Source organism: Apis cerana, linkage group LG11 (genome assembly GCF_029169275.1).
Source record: "Apis cerana isolate GH-2021 linkage group LG11, AcerK_1.0, whole genome shotgun sequence".
In the NCBI taxonomy this organism is placed as follows: Eukaryota; Metazoa; Arthropoda; class Insecta; order Hymenoptera; family Apidae; genus Apis; species Apis cerana.
In genome coordinates, this window is record NC_083862.1 from 11,178,363 (window position 1) to 11,202,538 (window position 24,176).

Genomic DNA, 24,176 nt, shown 5'->3' on the forward strand with positions numbered 1-24,176 from the left:
AGAAATTATTACGTTTATACAACTGAGATTACATTAAATAAACATGCTAGAAGATGCAAGACGATCGAAGATCGATATTTCAAAAATATTTGCATAGAGAGAAAAATAAAAATAAAAATAAACGCAATTCAATATTCCTACAGAATAAAATCATTTTTTTCTTTCACATATCGAATAACATACTGATAAATAGACTTCCAATATTTTTGCATTCATAGGAAATTCAAATTCGTGCAAAAATATATACGGAAATATAAACAATATTCAAATTAAGATACTCGTCACAATATTTATACGACAAATCACAGCTCCATTCAATTTTCTCAATTCACCATATAACGAACATCCACTATCCGTTTCTCTTCGTTCCTACAAACTACTACTATTACCTTCACCTACCTAATTATTACACCAGGTTAATTCTCCGTTACTGTACCGTCAGGTTAATTTCTACCATCGAATCTTCGAGCGGCGTCTCGAAATTCCCTCCCGATTCGTTCCGTGGCAACAAAGATAAACCGCGAGCATCCGTATCCGCCAGTGATCCAGAGGTTTACCAGGGGATAATTAAAATAGTTGCTGGAACCCTCGGTTATTAAATCAAGCATACCGCTCGCCGCGTTTCTCGTGTTCCAGTCGCGGAATCCTAAAGTTTCTCTCCGGAGATACGGCAATTTTATCACACCCGCGATACACTCTCGCGTATATTCCAACGAGATTGAATTCTCCATCCTGGGACGTTTATCGAGCAAGAAAGTAGAAGATTCGATCGAATTCGAGATTTCGAGGCAAGATTTCCTTCGCGTGTCGAACAATAAAATCGTTAATATGGATATTATTTATCAGTTCGATTATTGGAAATTTTAAAAATTACTTCCTCCGTGGAATTTTCATCTACGAGCCATTAGAAGATATTGAGTTTACTTGAAAATATGGAATTTTTTTATAGCAATTGTACTATGTTGCCAAAGGATCTTCCAAGCGATGGACGTCATCCTTCCTCCACAACGAAGCAGATGAGTTACACGATCAGCAATCGCGACGAGGATAATTATATACCTCACGATCATGGAATACCAGTCGAAGAATCACGCGACACAACCGACCTCGTGACCTTTCCTCACGGCAGCTATGGGGCGAGACGGGTCGTGTTATTGGGAGAGGACAGAAAGGAGAATACAGAAATGGGGTTGGTAGTCATGGAAACCGATCTCGAGAGACTACATCTTCCTTAATCCGACTCTTGATTGGTCCACGTATTCTTAAACTCATCTACTTGGCCAAATTCGCACCTTGAAACGTAGTTTCGATCATTTCTCGATCGTTTCATGAAAATCGTGGAGGACGATTCGAGGAAGAAGCATAACCAAGAATTTAATCCTAATTAAAAAGATTAATATATGTGATTATTGATATTTTATGGTATAATATGAATCTTGTATATTTTATACTTTCATGTTGATTATATTATCAACTATTATCACTAGTATTTGTAAAAATTATTTGTAAGAAAGTATAAGATTATTCTGCATTTTATCCGAAAAATGAACATCCAAGATGACCGCTAAATGAACTAGTTTCTAGTTTTGATGAATTGCACGAGTGGTCCATTCACAGTGAAGTGGCAGTGACAAGTCTAAAGTACCTTCGCGATGAAACTTCACTCAAGAAACTTCACTCATGTCTCGTAGACGATAATGAGAGTCCAAGAGTCTAACTGTATAAGCAGCTTATCTTACCTAGAATACCTGGTATTGTTCGAAACAACACCAATCAATAATTATTCTAGATAATAATTTCACGATCTTGATTCCATTTTTAAATAGTATATTTCATAAAAAAAAGAAAATACATAAATATATTCAGATTTCATTCGAAACAGATGATCAGAGATTATTATATAGTTTTGAAAATTAATTCTGAGAACTGGATTCAACTATTGAAAATTATATAGTTCACTTCGAATTCCTTTTTCGCGTTTATGGATACGAATTCGTGATCCGACGTTCAAATTGTAAAGCTTAAACTCGCTTTAAGACCATATGGATCGCGAGGCTTAGTATGATATCTCCTTGGGGATCGAACTTTGTTACAATATTTAACGTTACGTGACTCGAAAGTGGCATTGTGAGAGCAGAAATTTCTTGGAATTTCGTAAAGTTTGCAAGAAACCTTGCTGTACTTGGTCCAAGTTTCGGCTTGTCGAGTAAATATCGAGTTTTTCGCTAGTTTCTGCGAAGAGATTGAGCCGTTGTCGAGATTGCCACTGCTTCCCCTGATTTTTCTCTTTTTTTTCCAGAACCGAGTTTACCAGTTCCGAAAAAAAATTAGATTTCCTCGATTATTCCCTCCATCTCCGTATTTTTGGAAACACATATTCCTTTTGTATCCCTTTTGCAATCGCAAGTTATAGCAAAGTATATCGTTTAGGCAAGTTCGATATTATTAGAGATTTCTGGAGATTGTATTATCATTGACCCGAGAGATGGAATCCGGGTTGGAACAATGCTTGCAAGTTACAATTGTCGCCATTTTGCCTTGGTAAGGAGAATTTTGTCTGCGTCTCAGATCCGCAGAAATTACGTTTTAAGGAAAATCCAGGCCAGAGCAACGATCATTCCGAATATATCTTACCATTTCGAATCGACTCGATTAAAATCGGAATTGCAATTGATCTCTGATATTTCAACTTCTTAGAAGATTATGCAATTACTCTACTAAACGCAATTATGCACCAAATCGTGCAATACATACATTCCCTTCCTTTTTCACACAAACTTTTGCACTTATTGATACTCATCAAATCGACGATCCGATTTTTCTCTCCGTCTCCTTAAAATTTAAACAAAAACGAGACGAAAAACTTTATCAAATTTAAGTGAATACACTTGAAATTTTTAATTAATGCTTCGTAGATTTTCAACGTTTGAATCTTTCTCGTTGGTCGAAACAGATCTCCGGAGAAAATTTCACAGCGGCTCTAAAAATAAACACCATATCGAGTAAGTTGAGCGCAAAGTCGAATTTATTTATTTAAATAAATCCTTAACAGTTTTTGGTGTCGATTGTCCCGATTAATCTAATCCCATCGAGTGGGGCACACTTAATCGTATAAACCTAATTCGAAATAACTTGATACGGAGAGGAGAAGGGTGTGCGTGAAAGGACCACCGAGGCGTGTAAGGGCTCGCGATTTCACGGATGGGCAGATCGATCGCCGATTACTCGCCGCGAGAGCTTAATTAAATTTCAACCGAGGCTGATTTTCAATCGCTTGAATTTCGCGCCCGTTAATAATTAGTTGGCCAAGCTTGTCGAGACGATTCCCAGACGATCGCTGTCCCCTTTCATCGAGCTCTCTTCCGTTCGACGAGGTGGCGCTCGAGCGAGGAATACAAAGAAGAGAGAAAGAGGGGAAAGAAAAGGGTGGATCGATTCGATCGTCCACGTTTTCAGGATGGCGGGGTTTTCTTTTTTGCGATTCGATCGATGCGAAACGAAACAAATGCGGAAATTATACGTCGAATGGCGGTGCTTCCAACGAATTCTTTGAATTCTGCGAACGTTTGATATGCACAATGGTGGAGATATGCAGGATATGATTGCGCGTGAAATGATGAAATTTGAAAATTTCGAAAAGGAAATTATCCAATTTTCTCTTTTCTTTTGAGATTTTTTTTTCTCGTCAATTATGCATATTTTATTATATTACATATATCCACTGTCCTTTCAGTGCATCTGTATTTCTCTGTAAAAGAATTTCTATCAGTTTCGAATTCAATGTACACAGGATCCTTTCGATTAAATACGATTATATTTTCTTAGTACACCATCTTCGTCTCGAAGAACGTTATTAAACCGTTTATTCTTCTAGTCTTCCCTTTTCGAAGAAAGATTGCCGCTTTGTTCCACGGGGGAGGAATTCGTTTAAAATTACGTGGACGAGCGAAAAGTCTCGGGCGGGCCTCCAAACCGTCTTCCCTTTTAACATTTTATCGTTGACCCTCCTCCTTCCGGAGTTTCACGCCTTACGATCCTCAATGGAGCCAGTTTCCTTTCTCCAACTCGAAGAGGATCGTTCTCTCGTGCCACGCAGGGAACAATGCCGACACTCGGATGTCATTCGAACGTACTCCCTCTCCCCCTCGCCTGCTCAAGTCCCCTCCTTCTTTCTCGAGCACCTGTCCTTTGTAAACGTTCACCTTGATGCTTTTAGACGTCACTCGCGTCGTCCTCCCTGTGCTTATCCAAGGACTGTTCGATCGATCCTCTTTCGATTCGAATATCGATTGTTGAACGTTTCACGAAATGTCTCGCGCTTCGATGTGTACATATATTGTTTACGAAATGATCGATTAATTAACTCGGATAGGAGATAATTTTTCTCGTAATTGATATTGATTTGCATACATCCGCGGTTGTGTATTCTTATGTTGCAACAATTTAGATCGACCTCGTGCGAGTATGGGTGAAAAAAATGATTGGAGCGACCTAGATGCGTGGGAATTTAATGGTCAAACATGAGTAATTACGATCCGAATTCTGGCTTGAAAATAGTAATCGAATGTATGTATATATATAAAATAGTATCTGAACAAGAGCTATACACAAGTAATCTTGAATTTATATTTAAGTATTTGGAATTGAATTTCGAAATGTCGAGGAGGAAATGTAAAAAAGAATGTTTTTTCTCTTGATCTTAACAATTTTCAAAAAGTACAAAGTGTTTTCAAAACTCGCGAAACTTGATCGAAGGAAGCGGAGGATCGTAAATTTAATCGCGTGGACGACATTTAAGTGAACTGCGACTACAAATATGCCGGCTATTTATCGACCCTGTGAGATTCTTCCGACCGAAATTTTCGCTCCATTTTTGCCTTATACGGGCAATAAAGGGGACGAAATCTGAGAGGGGCGTTATGCAGCAGCGGCGACAAACGAACGAGAATATTAAATTATCGTTTGTTCCGGAACAAAATGCAGCGATTCCTTCGTTTCCGTTCCTGTTTTCGCCGCATCGATCGTAGGAAGGATTCGATTCGATGGAACTTTATTTTAATGATTGATTTACCGTCTACGTGAGTCGACTGGTATTTGATACGAACGTGAGCTTTGCAAGCAATTTCGCGGCGACGTTTACAGTTTTCTTCTAAATCTCGAAGATTAGAAATAATATTCTCAAATAATTCTCGAAAAATAAAAAATAATTTTAAAAAAATCAACTAATATTTAACACTAAAAAAAAGAAAATTCGCAAGTTGATTAACACAAATTAATAGATACAATTATTATAGGTTAATTTCAATTAGCAGAAAAACCTCGAATTAAATGTCAAATTTACATTAATAATAATTTTACCGTGCCACGATCTATCCTTTGTCTCGTATGGAACGAATAAATTACATTCGAATTGATCCACTCGTTATCCACTCTTCTCGTCCGCGATACAAATATTCGGATAGAACCAGCTACCGAAATCAACGACGGGGAAGGGTAAGTTTAATTTTATCGCTGGACGACACACGATTCTCGAATCCGGGGGACCGTCGTCCGGTCCAATCGTTTCGCGGTTCGTTGGATTCCGTTAATTACGCACTTTGCATGAATTCGACGAGCGGTTTCGTGGTCGAGTCACGAAAACGCATCTCGATTTCCGGAGAAATCCGGAGCGCCAGAATCCGGAATTACCACGATTATAATATCGTTATTCTCGTTCGAATTAATTAATCGTTAATTATCTCGCCGATTGTTCGCCAATTTTCTTATCACAGATTCTCGCTACGTCTTTTTAACTTCGCATAGGCGGAATGGAATTTATGGTATCTTATTGTTACGACCATCTGCGGCCGAGAATTTATCGCGTTACGTTATTGGTGGAGAAGGTGGACGGTAATTCATTAACAGGGAAATTCGAGGATTAATCTTGGAAGAATTGCGTGGACCGTGTTTTTCCTTCTCTTGAAAAGAAAGAAAAAGAGAGAAAGAGAGAGAGATTCATTGAAATCGTAAAAGGAGGATTAAAAATTTTTTGTTTCCCGAATTTCTCTCGCCGCAAGAAATTTATTTAAAATCGGGAAAGAATTAAAACCAAAATTGACAATGATTTAACGAAACGTTGTCAAAATAGAAGAATATTTAAATTTAATAACAGATCAGACGATCATCGTTGATAAATAATATTGTTATAAATAATTCTAATTTAATTTTATCAAGAAATTGGTAATTTGGATCGATCAAAGGATCGAATAAACGGAAATTCGACGATCTTAGTATGAAATATGATCTGAAATTCAATTGCTTGATATAAAGCAATTTGAGAAATAGATGATAATCATAGTTCTCCATTGTATGAAATTTCACGCGAATCGACGATACATCCGTCCAAAACTATTCTCATTTCTGGAGTGAATCACGTGTTGGAAAACATCGTGTTCCAAATCATTTTCTCGTTAAACGTGCCATTTAACAACCGTGATGAAAATTCATCGATTTACCTTGACTCGAATATGGAAAATATTCCAACATATTTTCTCTCTGCATGTATCATTCGAAAAAACAACGCGAAGTATGAATTTTTTTCTTTCTAACCTTTCAGAATCGAAGACAGTCGTGACAATGCAACATTTCATTCCTTGTCCCACATCGTACCTTCTCTAAAAATAATTCGTTCGAAAACCTGCGATATTAAGGATTGAAACGCTATTTCAAACAGATTTGGAGAAACGAATAGAAACAGACAGATGATCTTCGACTTTGTTCCATCTTTCACTTGCCATCCTTGGACAAGATAATCTCGCTAATGGAAGTCGAACGTGGAGTTTCAGAAACTCGTCATGACCCGTGACGAGACAATGGAGGGATGGACGAAATTGTATCGAGGATGACCGATAATTCCATTTCTTCACTCGATATTACATTCTTTCAAAAAAAAAAAAAAAAGAAGAAAAGAAAAGGAACGATATCTTCTTAATCTTTTCTCAAAAAGATAATTATTAATAAAGAAAGTGTATCGAGGATAAAACTTCAATTTTCTCTCAGATTCGAGAAAAATTTTTAAATCTCGATTCTTATTCCTGAGATCGGAGTCAATAAGCGAAAGCATTTGGCGAAGATTCCTTTTTGGAATATCTTCTCGAAGATTAAAAGAGATCTTCGTCTAATTTTATGTATATATTCCATAATTCAATGGGCCTCTTTGCATTTTAACGCCGAGAATATTTCCCGTTCATTGAATTTTGACAGCCTTTTAAACCAACTTTTCTAATGACATCCCCTCCCTTCCCTATCCTCATCGTTTATCAAGTTTGCACATTATTCGTGGAATCGTGGAATGATATTATTCTTTAACAAAATTTGTTATCGAATACGAAAAGATTAAGAATAAATTCACATATATACTAAACATATATATGTGATATACCAAACATAGTTAAAAATGTCATTTCCAATTTTGATATTCGAAATTGTTGATATAAGAATCGATTTTGATTTATTTTGAAATTTATGCGAATAAACTAGCAAAATCTGTATTTATTTATTTACTTTTTTTTTTTATAAATTTTTGAATTGCAAATGGACAAACTTTCAGTTTATTGTATATATGAAATGATGGAATGTATCGAGTGTAATGAAATAAAAATAATACATTTTGAAACACGGCTAAATTTAATGCGAATCCCAATCACGAGAGTAGTCGATTTATTTTCTAAAATAAATTGGAAAATTCGTTGTTTTTCGCTTCTATTTTCATTCTATCTATTTCGATTAATCTCTTTTGAGTATGAATTATCGTCAATTATCCGCAATATTTCGTTTCATGAAAAAAAAAAAGTGAATCTCTTTTTCAGAATTTCCTTATATATCTACGACAAACACGTACATTTATTATATCGCTTATCGTAATTCGTTGGAAAACCTTTTCCTCAAAACACGGGAGGTTGTGGCTCGAATTAACAATGAAAATGTACAAACATTATGTAATTATTAATACAGTAGAAATTAAAACACTGAAAGAAAGAGAAAACAAAGATACGAACTTGTTCGTAAAGATAAATAATTGATAAAACATTTAATTGCGATCAAATTAATGTTTATACATATAAAACCCGTGCCCATTTCCAGTAAAATATTATTATTATTGAAACGAATGATTTTTACTTCAAAAATATACGTGTGTTATTCATATTCCATCTAAATTTTCATAATAAAAATTTAATTTTGCGGAACGAAGGAAAGAATTTCACGAAATTTTTCGTTGTTATTATTTTAATTATTTCGTGAAAATATTTTATAATTATACGATATTTTCTTTTTTTTTATTTCAAGTGAGCGTTATAATAATACTGATAATATTGCGCAAGAAAAAAAAATTTCCATAATTCCCTTTTAATTTTATCGCAAGATCTTACGTCCCCGAGTAGTATAAATGCTTTATGGTCAGCCAACCGTGTACCATACCGTTGTCAGCAGATCTTGCGTAGCTCAGAGTGATATTAGAGAGATGATACGATATTTTAGAAAACGAATTAGCATATGCCAGATATGCAGAAGCGTCTACATCAACACAGAATTCCTCTAACCTTTCATATCATGGAATGAATCCTGAATAAAACCATGGCCTCGATTGTTCTCATCTGACTTAATCTCCATTTCATAAAAGAGTTGTCCATAAGTAAATTGCCAGTCTTTATGTATTTATGTATTATGTATAATATTTAAACGCGCAAAAATATACATGATACGCGTACGATATGCAAAATAAAAGATTTGCTATGATATTTGGGGGATGAAGAGGGAAAAAGGACGAGTGAAACGAATCTCTAGATCCCTATTCCTTCGGCACTTGTCAGTAAATTGAGTATATAAGTATGCAAATGCCCATTGTTTTATGAATATATCAGGAAATAGAACCTAAATAGAGATTTGTTTTATCTTGTAAATATTTCTCCATTCATTCCATACATATTTATGCGATTTAAATTTTCCATAAATTCATGAACAAAGAAGATCTAGGGATCACATATATATATATATATATATAGAGAGAAAGAGAGAGAAAGAGATCTACTCTCTTTTTAGATCAAGTTTTTCTTCTAAATTATTAAATAAAAATTCGGCACGATATAATATCCAAAAAAAAAAAAATAAATCCGTTCCACTTCGATCCGGAATACATACGCAACAAGTAATTCCACGCAAAATATTGTGGAGAAAAATTCATAGAGGAGAGTGAAAAATGACGATTGAAGAAAGATTCGCGAAGGAACGACCAATATGATTCAATAACATCCATCCTAGCCGGATTGGTCAGTTCGTCGAGCCGAGTAACACATTTTATCCACTCTTTCCACTTCTTTCTCTTCCTGTCTCCCGTTATAAGAATTTAGGTCACCGAATGGAATCGTGAGATATTGCTTACGAACCAAGAACAGGACGATGCAATCACCGAGCCACCTTTTCTCATCTATCTTCCTTCTTGCGATTCGTTTTCTCCTTTTTCTCGCGGTGCAGAAGAACAAGAAGATTCTCTTTGGACCAAATGCGTGTGAATCGATCGAATTAAAATGTCTGCGAATTTTAAAGCTCTCTTTGCGTTGAAGATCTGTGAAAAAAAGAAGTAAAGTTTTTTCTTTATGATCACGTTCTTTTTTTTGTTTCTCTTGAAAAATGACTTTTCCAATCTTTGCACCGTGAGATGATCACTTCCAGCGTGATATATTTTTCCTGTAGAACTTTCGAGAATTGATTTTGAGAGCGGTAACTAAGGATAAAGTAGAGAAACGGAAAGGAATTAAGTAATTTGAGAACAAGATATCTTATGGAAACGTTTCCTGTAATTTAAAATTTCGATCGAGATATTAGATCGAGGAAATAATTTATAAATTTCGAGTTCTTTCGCAATATTTATTCAACTTCTCCTCTGGATATTACATTCTCCCTTATATTGCATTTCCCAGCAACGAAACTCTGATGCCATCTTTTGACACTGATCCGTTTCATCTTCGTTAAAGTAGTTTCTAATACGTTTAATATGACCTCACTTATAGTCCAGGAGTTGGTGTGTACCATCGAGGCGGTTCAAGACTTCAATTTAACGCGTGCGTAATTTCAATTAATAAATCCAATTTCTCCAATAAAATTTTCCTTTCTTTAAACTCTTATCCTATTATTTCATTTATTTCGTTCGTACGAACATTTCGTATCCTTTGAAATTCAAAATAATTGAAACGGTTCGATTCGATTTAAATTATGATCGTCGGACGATTAAATAACCGTTCGTAGAGGTTAAATCGTCTCCACGAGGAATCGTTTCACGGAAACAAGAGTTTAACATTTCGATATGACACGAAAGCTATCGTTTTCAACTCGTGTTTTATTTCCCGACGAATCAACACGAATTTAATCTTCACGCTCGATCTCGCGCGCGTAATATTCACCATTGTCGGCGAGGAAAAGGGAGGAAATCAAAAATAAAGAGAAGGAACAAGGGAGAAGAAAACAAGGATCAAATCAACCAACGTTTTTATCCACGTTCGAACGAGACGAGAGCTAATTTTCAGCTCGATTTCCTTTTCCGTTTCGAATACAAGTCCCCGCGTATTTGCTCGCCATTGTTTCGCCTGTTATTGCTTTACGTCGCTCCAAGAGGAGAAAAATATTCAAACGTTATTGTCACTCGGTGATCGCCGAGGAAATGATCACGAATACGCGGTTCTCCGACTGATTCATCCTCCCTTGATGATCCCTTTTCTTTTGGAATTATTGAATATCACGCTCTTCATAATAATGTTATTAAATAGACGATGAAAATCATTTCCTGAATAATTTTGTCTCGAAGATTTTTCCTATTCTCGACCATTTTAAATCTTCTTCGACGTCCTCTTCAACAACATTGGTATTCATCAAATTTCGTATGATGAGATACTCTCATGTAACTCTCTTGTGTATATATTATTATCTTAGAATATTGTAGAATACGTAGTCCATTTTGGCTACAATTATTCGTAAAATTTTATATTTTATAATGTGTGTTACTATATTACAACGTTATACATAGCATTACATAATGTTTTATGTATGAAACATTATATGTAATCTCGAATATCGCGCGTTGATTGAATATCCCGAAGATCGAACGAAGAGAGGAGTGCTTCGTATTCAAATTGGAAGCCAGGTTTCGTCGATATTTCGTTTATTCCTTCGTTTCCAGCCCGATCGATATCGTCGCCATTGAAATTTTGGCCGGAAGCTCACTCGGGTCGTGTTATCTCAATCCTTGTCTTCGAATTTATTCAATTTCCCCGATTCTTAAATTACAGAATAAGATTAGCCATCTTAGTTTCCCCGGCTCGAGGAGGGTAAATGCGGATCCGGATTTAGAGCGACGTATAACGACACCGATTTTGAACATCGATTTGTGAACATCGTCCCTCGATCGAGTTTCGATAAACTTGTATAATTTAGAAAGAAAACTTTCGTGGGATTCGTTTCGCGGAATTTTCAATGCTTCGCCATGAATCATTCGAGAGAAATTACCTTGGAAATTATGATTCCAAACAAAGTTACGATACTTAACCACACTCAAGCTTCTGATTATCGACGATTTGTTACGTCCCTTTAACAAACGAGGGAATAATTAATCGGTTTCTGCAGCAACGTGGATTTTTGCAAAAGATTTTGAGATTATTGAAAGGACGAAAAATCTTGAATTGAATTGAATTCACGATTCGATTGGAATAATTATAATATCGAAATTATTTATGAAATTATATCCGATGGATGGAAGATGGATGTCACGAAAGTTGCATCGAGCTGTGAAGATTTTTAATTCTCTTTCTCCACAAGAGATTATTCGATCAGACGTCTCTCTCTCTCTCTCTCTTGGAAAAGGGAAACCTACGAGTCGTCAACCACTTAATTAAGTTTATACAGCGCGGTGAGGTAATCCACGAAGCCAGGAAATCATCTTAATAACTAGCCGCGGCTAATTAAACTCAAGAGAGCCCCAGGGATCCGCCGGTCTGTTGCTCAAAGTTTCTAATGATTCAAAATCTTCCAGGGAATTCGATTTTCCTCCCCTTGAAGTTTCTATTTATATTTCTATTGTCGTGCTTCATAGAACTGAAATAGAAAAATGTCGAGAAAAAATAAAGTTCGTTTAACAAAGTTCTCTTCTAGCTTCCAGTTCCACATTTTGTCTAATTAGAAAGTACACGAGTGAAAAATTCTTCGAGAACATGGCAAATAAGAAAGGCAATCGAGAAGAAATAACAGAACTGGTTATCCAAAAAGAGATATTCGATCGAGATGTGTGTACATCTTTCTTGTAGATATTGTGAATGTGATGAATATCGTGCAAAGGGTTGGCAAAGGGTTAATATCGAGGCTCTCGTCTAATAATCTTCTTCAAATACGTCCCCCTCGTATGACTCGATATGTCATCTGTTTAATACTTCTGCTGTTATTGAAATATTGCTTTTTCTACTTTATAATTTCTATTAGAAATTTCTTGATCAATTTTCACTTTCCTTTTACGTTTCGTTCTTGTTAGTTGCTCGATTATTGTGCGAAAGGATCCAGATCACTGTAAAGCAATACTTAATGTTAATAGAAAATATTAATATTCAATGAAAATGGACATAAATATAAAATATTCAATCTCTTGTTTCTGAATAAATTTATAAGTGAATATCCATATTGTTACATTTCATTGTTATATTGTACGATCCTTTCGTTTATTAAAAAAGTGAAAAGAAAGAAAATTATATATAAATGAATCCGAATCGTTATTACAATATTTAATGGAAATAAAAATTCTTACAATTTTTGTATAAACACATATACAATTATTTAATTACATCCAATAAAATTTTAAATTTCAAATTTAATTCTTCCTTTTCAATTCTATCGCTATTAAATATATTTTTTGTTTTCTGAATTAGAAATTTGACGAAGAAAATATTTTACTTGGATGTATTGAATGTAATTTTTATATACAACAGATATAAGAATAGTTTTCTTACGTGTCGGTCAATATATAAAGTTTCATCAGAAACAGCGTGGATCCTCGAACATGGGGTTACGAGTGTTTGGCGTTCAAATAGAGGATAAAGAAAGGGGACTGCAAGAAAATACAAAGGGTGTCTTTGTGAAGGAATGGCTATTGCTTTTACTGGTAAAGCTTCGAAGTGGATTTTTGAGTGGCTTTTGTTTCCCACCTCTTTCCAAAGAACAAAGTGGAATATCGAAACTCGAGGGTGGATTCATTTTGTTTCTCTTGTTGATTCGTTGTAATAATACCTACACTTCTAACCAAAAATAATTAAAAAAGAGTTACTCGAAAGTTCCACCTTCCTTTCCTCCGTATAAATGTTTGCAATCACGTTCCGATAATTCGTTACGTGCGATTCAAAAAAATATCTTCGAGTTTGTCTAAACACGAGACTCCATTTTGAAACTCGATATTTTTCTCTAAAAATCTTATTTTCTTTCATCCATAACCAGAATTTTATTACGTATAATACACTACACACATATATATATATATATATAATTTTTACGTTTGTTTAAATGAAACATCGAATGAAATTTTATTTATCAAAGAAACACAGTAATTCGGTTTATTAAAATATTTGATCTTTCTCATCATTTAAAATTGTAAAATATATATGAAACAAAGGAAAAGCGAGGATACTGTTGTCAGCAACGAATAATCGAATTAATCGAATCGAAAAAGGGTTGAAACGAGGGAGAAAACGAATCTAAAGAGTCGAAGGAACAAACTTGCTTGTTTCGATGACAAAGTGATAAAGTTTGCCTCGAATTAAAGGGATCGAAGAAGTTCGATTCGAACTTTCGGCTCGAGTTTCTCTCCAAAGGGAGAGATATCCTTTCCACGTTTTACAAAGGCAGAAATTTAATTATCGTAATATCGCGAGTCGATTGTTTTCAGCTGCTCGTTAACAGGGGCAACATCTTTTCCACCTTTGGAAAATAAACTTTATCAATAGCATTCGTAGCTTATTTCGGCCCGCCCTGTTTTCTTAACATTAATTAAATTTCACGATTTAACGAGTGGAAACCTGTGCCGAGGACTTTAACAATCTTAATACGCTCTCAACTCGTATTTTTGGATCAAAAACAAAAGTTTTTTTTTGGAACAGAGCTGGTGGAGAGTGAGAGACGCTTCTTCGATCGTGACTCGACTTTAATCTGGAAGAAAATTTTTTTTTCAATTTCAAAAATTGAAATTTTCGTGCAATTTTAAAATTAAATTTGTAAAGTTTTCGTGCAATTTGTTAAATTTTTGCAAGTTAAATTGATAGATAAGAAATAGTGATTTTTTTAACGATGATAAAGAAGAATGAAATATCAGGAATATATTTCGGGAGGATTATTAAAAGGGACAAGAGTTATTGCGCACATTTTTTTCATAACTCCGTTAACAGCATTGCAGTGATAAATATTCTGGCAAGCTTAGGTAATCTAGTTGCCAACGATACCAACAATGGCGATTAATTTTCATTTCTCATGCATAATAATTCAAAATTATGTTTAATACGGATTTGATTAACAAAGATGTGTAATTCATTTTCATCGTGTACGAGAAAACTTATCAGTTTTAATTCGATTTTAAGCGTAAAATAGAGAGAGAGAGAAAATTTCATGTAAGATGAAATTGGTTATGATTAACGAGAACTCTCTCTTATTATTAACCTCTTCCCTCTTTCTCTCTTTCTTTTCATTAAATCTCAGTCATTTCTTCTCATTAAACAGCAGGAGGAGCCATTCGTATCCTCATTTTTTGAATCAATTAAATATCAACGTCAAAAGAGTCGCGTGAAATCTTATCAAACCTTGTTACTACATTCATTTTCTCTCGAATCAAAGAAAATCGCACGAAATCTCCAACATATCGTTCCTATTCTCTCAACTCTATCGTGTTGTGCAACATAAAGGATTTGTATTAAAACCAAATACTAAACTTCCAGTTGAACAACGAACGTGCGAACGAACAGCGTTGTACACGTGAAAAATCGAAACGTGTATTTGAAATTATGAGTGCATAGCCATTATTGGGACGAAAAATAACATTTTGAAAATTTTAGATACCGTCCCTCGATACAAAACGATCTCTCTTCTATCCCCGGTAATTCAACGCGCTGCAACGAAAATACAAACTTGAAAAAAGTTAAGACAAATATAACAGGAAAAATAAAATATCCAAATGGAAAAATAACATTTTCAAAATTTCCAAAATTCCAAAATATCATCCCCCAAATCTTCTTCCAAAGCGTCCTCCTTTCTCCATCCCCCTGATTACTCCGAGCCAAGGCATTAAGGCAACGAGGGCATCCCGAAAGTCGAAGGCGCAACTTGGAAATAATTCACGGCCTGCTATTTTTGAAAGCGCGGAATCTTCTCTTTGCTCGCGCGTGGAATAGGAATCGCCATTTCTCTGCCCGTTCTTTTCGCACGCGAGCTCCGGCCGACCGCGCAAAAAAAGGCCAACCCTCGCCATTGTGCGCAGATATTGTGCGAGTGGCGGCGCGCGCCCTCTAATTTGCATACGAATGAAATCCGTTAGCCTGGAAAGCAACTCTCGCGAAAAAGATAAATAAGAAGAGTTAGCACACGTTCCGTGTACACGATTGACGTGTTGCGCGCGCGCCTTCGAATGGTGTGTCGCGTGTGCAAGATGACGATCTTCTTCTGGTTAAAAATGTGAGAATCATACCCTCAATTATACGCTTCTCTTCTCCTCGAAAATTTATAATACAGTTTTAATTATCCTCCCAACGTGTCCCAACCTTAAAAATCGTGATATTAATTTCTGTGAGATATTTTAACAATGAACGGGGAATATTTGCAGAACGTGGAAACAACAATTATTTCTGTTATCGAAATTGGAGGAGGATTGTTTTCGTCGAGGAAGATAATGTGATAATCGTCTTTAACGAGGGATGGCTTTTCGTTCATGAATTATTTCTACAAGTATTCTTGATCCCTTAAGCCAGCTTCACTTTTGCCCAGTCTGCGAGATATCGCACACTTCTAAGCACACCTCCTCGAGTTGTCATTCAAGAGAGAGATGTCCTTTCGAGAAGTGGTTTTTAAGGATCGTTGACTATTACGGCGAGAACGTTTCAAGATTTTTATCTCGTTCCCCGCATTATTGATTCTTGGCTAAGATTGGTTAAGGGGTTATTATTATTTAATCGTCCTGGATAATTAAAGATGACGTTGAGGGAAATGGTTCCTCGGGGAGGATGTTCTCCTCTACGTTCCTCGATATCACCGAGGACCAAAAGTTTTCTCATAAAGAAAGTTTCGGTATTATCCCCTTCTAATTCCTCGAAGTGCCTCGATCGGGTTCGACAACGACGAAGATACGAGAAAATCGTCGATATCGACGGGGACACGTATACGTGGACTCCCGGCATCTTCTTGGCAAATATAGAAAATTTTGAAATTTCGAGAAATCGTAAGAATTTGAAGGATAACGAAATTGAAAAAAAATAACTACTCTTCTCCACTTTTTAGAGAAACAATTCAATTCGCAATCCCAAAAGAGGAGACAAATTATAGCTAAATTAAAAATAGAAATTCACAGTGTACGAAACTTACTCTTCCCCAATTCTCCCGAACGCCTTTGCCAAAAATCCTCGATCCACGCTATCGCGATACACGAAAAAAAAGAAAAGAATGCGACAGATAATATTCCAAGATCCACTCGTCCGTTCTTCCTCGACCTTTCCTCCCCGCCGGCAACGGAGAGAAAGGAAGTGGAGAAAGGAAGCCCTGTAAACTTCTCCCCAACTATCTCGTGAGCGGGATGCTCGCCGATAAACGCGGACATTGTTTCCGCGACCCGGTTCGCGTCTCGGTGTCGCAGCGAAATGATAAAATGTCCCAGTTCCAGTCCCTGGCCCGCCCTGGCTCGCATCAAACTTCCTCCCCCTTCGTTTCACGACGGAACGAAACCTGGACGTGCCCTGACTCCGGACACGGACGAGCCTGCGGACCCATTCGGAGGCAAATTACCGAAAAGCGCTTGGCAGCGCGACCGATCTCGTTGGCCGATCCGCGAGCCAATAATTCGCCTCCTCTCCGGCGGCCTTGCAGCACCGGCGAACGTGGCTGAAATTTCGAATCGTTCCCTTGATTGTCGCCTGCCACTGTCCACGGGGGCAGAGGGAGGAGGAGGAGGAGGAGAGGGCGACGCACGTGCGCTAAATAAGCGTACAGGCGAGGGACGAGATTCGTTGAGATTCTTTTTCTTTTTTTCTCATTCTTCTTTCGTTTGGTATTCGTTGTAGTTGTTGTTGTTGTTTTTCTATCGAGGAGGACGAGATTCCTCGAGCGAGATGGTTGATAATCGATAATAGGCGGTTATGTAAAGGATTCGTATATCGTATTTCTGGGTGGAATTATTTTCGTCGTTGTCCATTGTTTATGCAGTGTTTATCGATTTTCATTCTCTCTCTTTTTTTCCTTCTCCATTTTAGATTTTATAATTCGTAGAGATATAAATTCGATTAATTATTGGAATAGCGGGTTACAAAATCTTGGGAAATTGTTAGATAGGATTGTTGCAAAGAAGAAGAAGAATGCACGACTCGATTGTTTTTTGTCTTTTGATCACTAAGAAACTCGTAATTGAGTGATATTCGAGGATTAGATTCGACGTTTAGGCGAAATGGACGGGAATTTATATTATTCGGATTGTAAATTTAAAAGTTTATGATTTATATGCGTTTCTTCTCGTGGAATTTCGTGGTAATAAACGAGTTGGGGAAATTAGCCGACGCCTGACCAAAAAGGGGTAGTGGGATTTTCAAGTTTTGAATGAACACAAGAGCCGATAGGGGCGGTACAGTCCTCGAATTAAAAGTGGAAAAGTTAGGTAAACACGAAACGGCCTGGCGAAAACGGAGAGACGTACAAACATTGGCAATTTCGAACCTCTCTCCCCCTTCCTTTTTTCCTTTTTTCTATGGACACTGGATCCTTTTTAATGAAACCTTTTTGGTGTTTCAAGTTAAATAAAAAAAAAAAAAAAAAGGAAATAAGAATTGGGACTTTTATCAAGTCACGAGTCATGCGAAACTCTTCGAAAATTATTAGACGTAATTATTGTAAAAGAAGAATATTACGATTGTTTTTTTTTTTTAATCGTGAGATGTTTTTCCAAGAGAAAATATTTCATTTAACGAAACACGAATATCGATATCGTTAATTTTATTACGAATTCGTTTCAGTTTTTAATTTCACGAACCCTCACATTTCTCAGAAGTTCGCAATTAGTAAAGTAGTATTCAAGGATCAGATTCTACGAAATGTTATCTCTCCTAGTATGATCACTCAGATCGATCATAAATTTCTTCGTCTCATTTACTCTGTAAGAATCGATATGCACTTTACTACAAATTTTTTGTATTAAGAGATCCAGAACTATACTTTCTCGAACTTGAGCTATCTTACTTTTCAAGTCAGAGTTCTGAATTTGTGAAACGAAAGCATCGTATTCCAAGAGTAAAATATCGGAATTCTCGACAAGATTCTCCCTTTCGTCGCCCAGTTTCAAAATCTACCTAACAAATACCGGCTATAAATCAATCTCTGGACGTCCCTATTTCCTAAAACGAAGAATCCTTTGACCTACATCTTTTCAAGAACAAATCGCGACTAATAAACGAACGTATCACCTTATACATATATGTATACGAATCATTCGTACTTTTTTCGTAAAAATGAGGATTCGAATTGCGTCTCAAGATTCGACACTTGCAGAAGTGAAGAAGAATATTAGAGCTACTCAAGACCTACTCAAGATTGGGATCTAAAGACTCGATCAATGATTCAAAGTGTTCTTCGCTTTGTCCTTGTCACTTCTCCCTTCTATTTTTTTTAACGAATTCGGTGACGATAATTTGCGTGTATCTAACGAAGAGAAATATTAGATTATTCCAGATTTGGATCCAAAGACTTTCGGTAAGAGAAGCTAGAAATTCAAAGTGTCCTTTTTCTTCATCCTCGTCGCTTTGATTCTCTCACCAGTGGATTCAAAAATAATTCAAATAACACTGTTTGGAGTTCGCGAGTAAAAATATCCATTAATCGACCGATGACAACAGAATAACAGATATCGATCCCTTCGCGAAAACGATTGTGCCACATCTTTCTTTTCTTTTTAAATCCACCGTTAGAGGGAATGGTACACAACAGATCTGGCAATTACCAACCTTCTCAGTGACATTTACTCGTCCTTTCCTCCTCAAGTCAGATCCGTCGAGGCCCGGATGTAGCAGCAGCAGCAGCAGCAGCTGGCACTTGCGCGCGGCAACTCTGTTTCTTTATCGCAATGATGCACTTCACTGAACGTACCGCGTCCCATCGATCTCTGCATCGCGGCTTCTCCCGTTCTTCCTGATCGTCCGTCAGAAATCACCAACGATACGTGCATCGTTCGAGGGGCTAAACCGCACACGGCCCAAATCGCGAGGGCCCGCGACTCGATTATCGTCGCATCCCCCCTCCCCTCCGATCTCCAATGATTCCACCAACTCGCATCTCTTCTCTCACGAGCCGCTTCGAAAATTTCTGCACCCCCCTCGGCAACTTTCCACCCTCTTCCGCTTTCGATCGCTTCCGTCCCTATCAACTTTCATCGAGCTTCCTCTCCCTCTCCACGCTCGCAGCGATATCGATTTATTCGTGTTCCTCCTTTCCTCCTCCGCTTCCTTATCTTCCTCCCAATGCCAATGCTGCTCCCTTCGTTCCGCCTCGATTAATATTTTACAATTTTATCGAGCGGTGCTGGCATCGTATCGTCGAACGGGTCGACGCGATCGTCCACGAAGATTCACACGCGAACGTGGCGCGTTGTCTCTGGAATTTTTCTTTCCTCTTTGGATCACCCTATCGGAGGGGATGGCCCGTCCTGTGAAATTACCGTTCCTCCACAGCGAACAGAATGGACGGTTGGACGGTTGACGATCGGTCTTCCGTCTTTCGCCTCGAAAATATTTTTCCATGAAATTTTGCGAGATCGAGATCGAGCTCGAGCTCGAGGGATGGAGTCGCGGAAGTTACGGGGGAGAAGATCTGAGGCGGCCTTGGAAACAGTGCGCTTAAAACTTGACGATGTTTGACGCCACGATTGTCGGAAACTTGTCTCAGAGGATTGTACTCAACTTACGGGAGTCTCGTGGTTTATAAGGGGGTAGTTGCGTTGTAGCTCGTGTCGTAGCTCGACGCTTTGTCTCGTCAAGATGGATGAGATTTACTTGGCGAGTTTTAATACGCGAACAGCGGATGTGATGGATGCATGTTTAGATTCGTCCTATTCGTGGATATTGACGGATAAATTGGATTAACATTCTGTATGCATTGATTGACGCTATACTTCACTTTGAATTTGAAGCCACGTTTGAAATTTTCGTTAGATGTGTAAGGAAAAATTATTAATAATCCACATGATCGTAAATAATCACATTAATTATATTAATCTTTTGATTATATTCGGTTAATAATAGAATATAATATCACAAGTTAACGAAAAGAATAAATACTCTCTTGCAATCGTCACAGATTATTTTAAACGCGTGAGAATTAAATAAAAAAATTAAACAAGTATTTCAATCATAAATATAACAAAGGAACAAATATATATCGTGAAAGCATTATACTATCACTAATACTATTAAATGGATCGCAGAATAATTTATTGATAAATCATATTCACTAATTAATGATATCATTGAATTGACATGTTACAAGTTGCATTAGGTTAACATTAATTTTAAAATCATTTCTATCAAAATTCTTCTAAACAGTTCTTCTAACGCGCCAAAATAATCATCCCATGTTCCCCTAAAAAATGTAAAGATTACCACAGAGTATGATGATCGGGACGCAAAAGATCGAGATGTTTTCAACAGATCGATAGAGCGTTCGAGTTGTTTGCGTTTCTCCGATGTCCACGTCACACGTTGACAAAACAACGTTTCTCTTCCGGTGCGGCTATTTTTTACCGTATTAATGGTCGAACGGAAAATTGCGTGATCCGGACATAAATTGCCTTTTTCATCCTTTGTCCTACTCTCTCTTCCGTGTCGAATCGTCTCCTCCTTTCCCATCCAACATACATTCAACATCCAACCACGAACGTATATAATAAACGTTGTACTACGAGAAACATCTGAGAGGATTAACTCGCTTTTAATATGGGCGTTCGATGGACGAATGAAAAATATAAATCGTGTGAATTATCTTTTCCTCCAACCGAAAATAACTCCGCCAACTAGCGGGAGTCGCCCCGTGTTTCGGTGGTTTTCTCGCTCGAGAGAGGATAATAAAATATTCTTTTTTGGTTTGGCCGGCGAGAGACATTTTTAACGCGAAAACGATGAGAATTTTCGAGAAGAAGGGAAAAACGTTGTTGTTGAACTCGAAGCTTGAAAACTCGAGTGTAATTTATTCTTCTTCTCTTGATCGTTTGAATGCTCGATTTTTGTTTTTATAAATGGAAATATGGGGGAGAGAGAGAGAGAGTAAATATGACAAGTCGGGATTAAGATAAGTTGAAGCCGTGACGAATGGTCAACAAATGAAAAATTGAAAAGAATTTGAAATTTTTGCTGTATCAATTCAATTGACTCAAGATTTATTAATTTTACTAATTAGAATGAATTCAATTATCGAATAAATAATATTTTTCCTCTAATATAATTTATAACGTAAAACTTGTCGATTGATTGTATATACAAGAAAATATGGACGATCGATTATCTATCAATTTTAACGCAATACATATTAAAATCTTTGAAACAAACGTAATTACCAAAAACACAGTCGGAAGACGAATCGCGGAAATATACCGGTAAAAATCTACGAGCGATAAATCACAGACATCGGAGACTGTGTGTGTGTCGATGAAAAGGAGATAGATAGAGAAGAAAGAAAGGGCGACAAACTTTTTCATCACCAATCTCCTATCGATTAACGCGTTTGCAACGATCCATCTCTCCCTCTCTCCCTTCCCTCCTTTCTTTCCTTCTTGGAAAGAAAAATAGTCTCTTGATTAAATCCTAGCCGGTTTTTCGATACCAACACTATATTTCATCACCATGACGAAATCTTAGCACGACGTGGCCGACATCTGGATCGATCAATTTTCTTCCCTCGTCACCCGCAACTCGAAGCGGGCTATCGATAATGAATCGATCGTAAAAAGAAGAAAAACCAGCTATCTTTATAAATATTTGATCACTCGAATTTCGTTTTTTTTTCACGAATCAACCCCCTCTTCGATATCGTTTCGTTCCAGTCGTAAATTCGTCTCGTGTCGCAACGAAACGATATCTGCAATCCCTTCCAACCACGTTTCCTTTTCTTCCTTAGCCATTTTTCAATTTCTCTCTCTCTCCCTCCCTCCTTATTTCGCTGGAAAAGACCCATCCACCCCCTCCCTCGGTTCCGGAAATAAAACCGAGAATAACGAGTTTATCGATTTCACGGGGAGGGGGGATGTGTGTATGTGTAAGGATCGTTAAAAAAAGCTTTCAAAGCCTGAGTAGTAGTTTTAGCAAACAAGAGGGTACGCGTTATGGATTTCTTTTCTATGTTTCAAACGCATCCCTTAACGGTGTTTAAGAAACACGAGCTTCTTTGCCGCTGATCGAAGAGGGAAGCACTCGTGGAAAAGTCAGAGTTCAACGACGAGGGTGCACTTTCCCTCTCTGTGTGTGCACACTGGTGTAGGGAAACTTTTTTTATTTTTTTTTTCTTCCTTTTTTTATTTTTTTGCGTAATGCACCGTTTTGCACGGAGCCCGGTTGAACGAATTACATTGTTCATCGGTCACGTTATTTTATCCGCGTGTATTTTACCGATGAAAACAAGGTTAGTGACGGGGAGGAGGGGGATGAAATTACCGATTCGCAAAGTGTCATCCGTCTCGGTGACGACCGATTTCTTTTGACATAACGATTTTGTAATTATACGCTATTATTGCTCTTGAAATTAAAAAAAAAGAAAAAAAGAAGAATCGAAATTTAATGCATTATTTAAACAATATCGGAGTTTTTTCTAATTCAAGAATATTTCGAAAATGAAGAAAATAGAAATTATCCTTTCTTTTTTTTTTTTTTTTTTTGAGCTTATGCCGTTGTTCTCGTGAATTCAGATTAATAATAATTTGTCACCTTTTCCCATGTTGTGTTAAGAATCGATAAAGGGAATCGATATAATCGTCTCGAAACGAACGTTTTATTGGTTGAAACGTAAACGTAGGGGAGGGAAGGAGGAAGATGCCGATAGGATTTCCCGAGACACGACCACTCGTTTTTATCCTAATGGGGACGAGGAGAGAGCTCTCGTGTCCCTTTTGCTTCTTCCTTGGAATCTTCGGGTATCAATGGCGTACCAATATCCTGTATTATTTTTAGAACCACGTCCTCTTCTTTGTATCTTAGTATTATTATTACGCTCAAAGTGTTACATGAAATTAAATTTTTTCTCTCCTTTAATAGTGTATCTCATTCAGATTCGTAGCGCTTTTTTTCTTTTTTTTTTACACCAGTGGTAAATTCATTCTATTTTCTTTTCTCCTTCTTTTTTCTTAAATCATTAAAGTAACGATTTAAGAATTATAATCTGGAATTTATTACGAATTAGATAATTTAATAATTAGATATCACTTATCAAGAAATATATATATATATAAAACATACAAAAATAAGCGAGATAACTTTAATTGATTATATTACAAAAATTTCCACAAATCACCTCCAGTTTTTTTTAATTCTGCAATAAATATTTATTTTAATAATCTTATCCTAGATCTACGATAAGAAAATGAATAATTCATTTGTTTGCAGCATCATTAAAATGAGGTGTGGTTTCCAGTTTTTTATTTTTCCGCAATTACTAAAAAAACGTACCTACTTTTGACGGAATTAACGTCGACTTTTTATTAATGCACAGGTCAATTGTTCTAGTGTTAAAAAAAATCGAGGAAAAATGGAAATTCAAAAATATAGTGGCTCCTAGTTTTAGCGCTTGCTTTTCTTTTTTTTTTTTCGCTCGAAAACGTTACTAATTAAGCTAATAAATCCCCGCGCTTTTTTCTTCTTTCCGCTCTAAATTTCTCTAAATTCTTAATTAGATTGGAA

At 36.7% G+C, this 24,176-nt stretch overlaps 1 protein-coding gene across 5 annotated transcripts in view; it reads right to left on the reverse strand.

The window, feature by feature from the left end:
• The window catches only part of LOC107995571 (small conductance calcium-activated potassium channel protein), a 237,281-nt gene that overhangs the window by 94,339 nt on the left and 118,766 nt on the right, over window positions 1-24,176 (reverse strand). Inside the window, exon 4 of one of the 5 annotated variants that reach the window (XM_062081865.1) lies at window positions 19,245-20,017. The exons of 3 other annotated variants lie outside the window; for them this stretch is intronic. The gene's annotated coding sequence lies outside the window, so the exon portion shown is untranslated. The remainder of the gene's footprint in view (window positions 1-19,244; window positions 20,018-24,176) is intronic. One more of the 5 variants, XM_062081864.1, reaches the window with a different exon arrangement.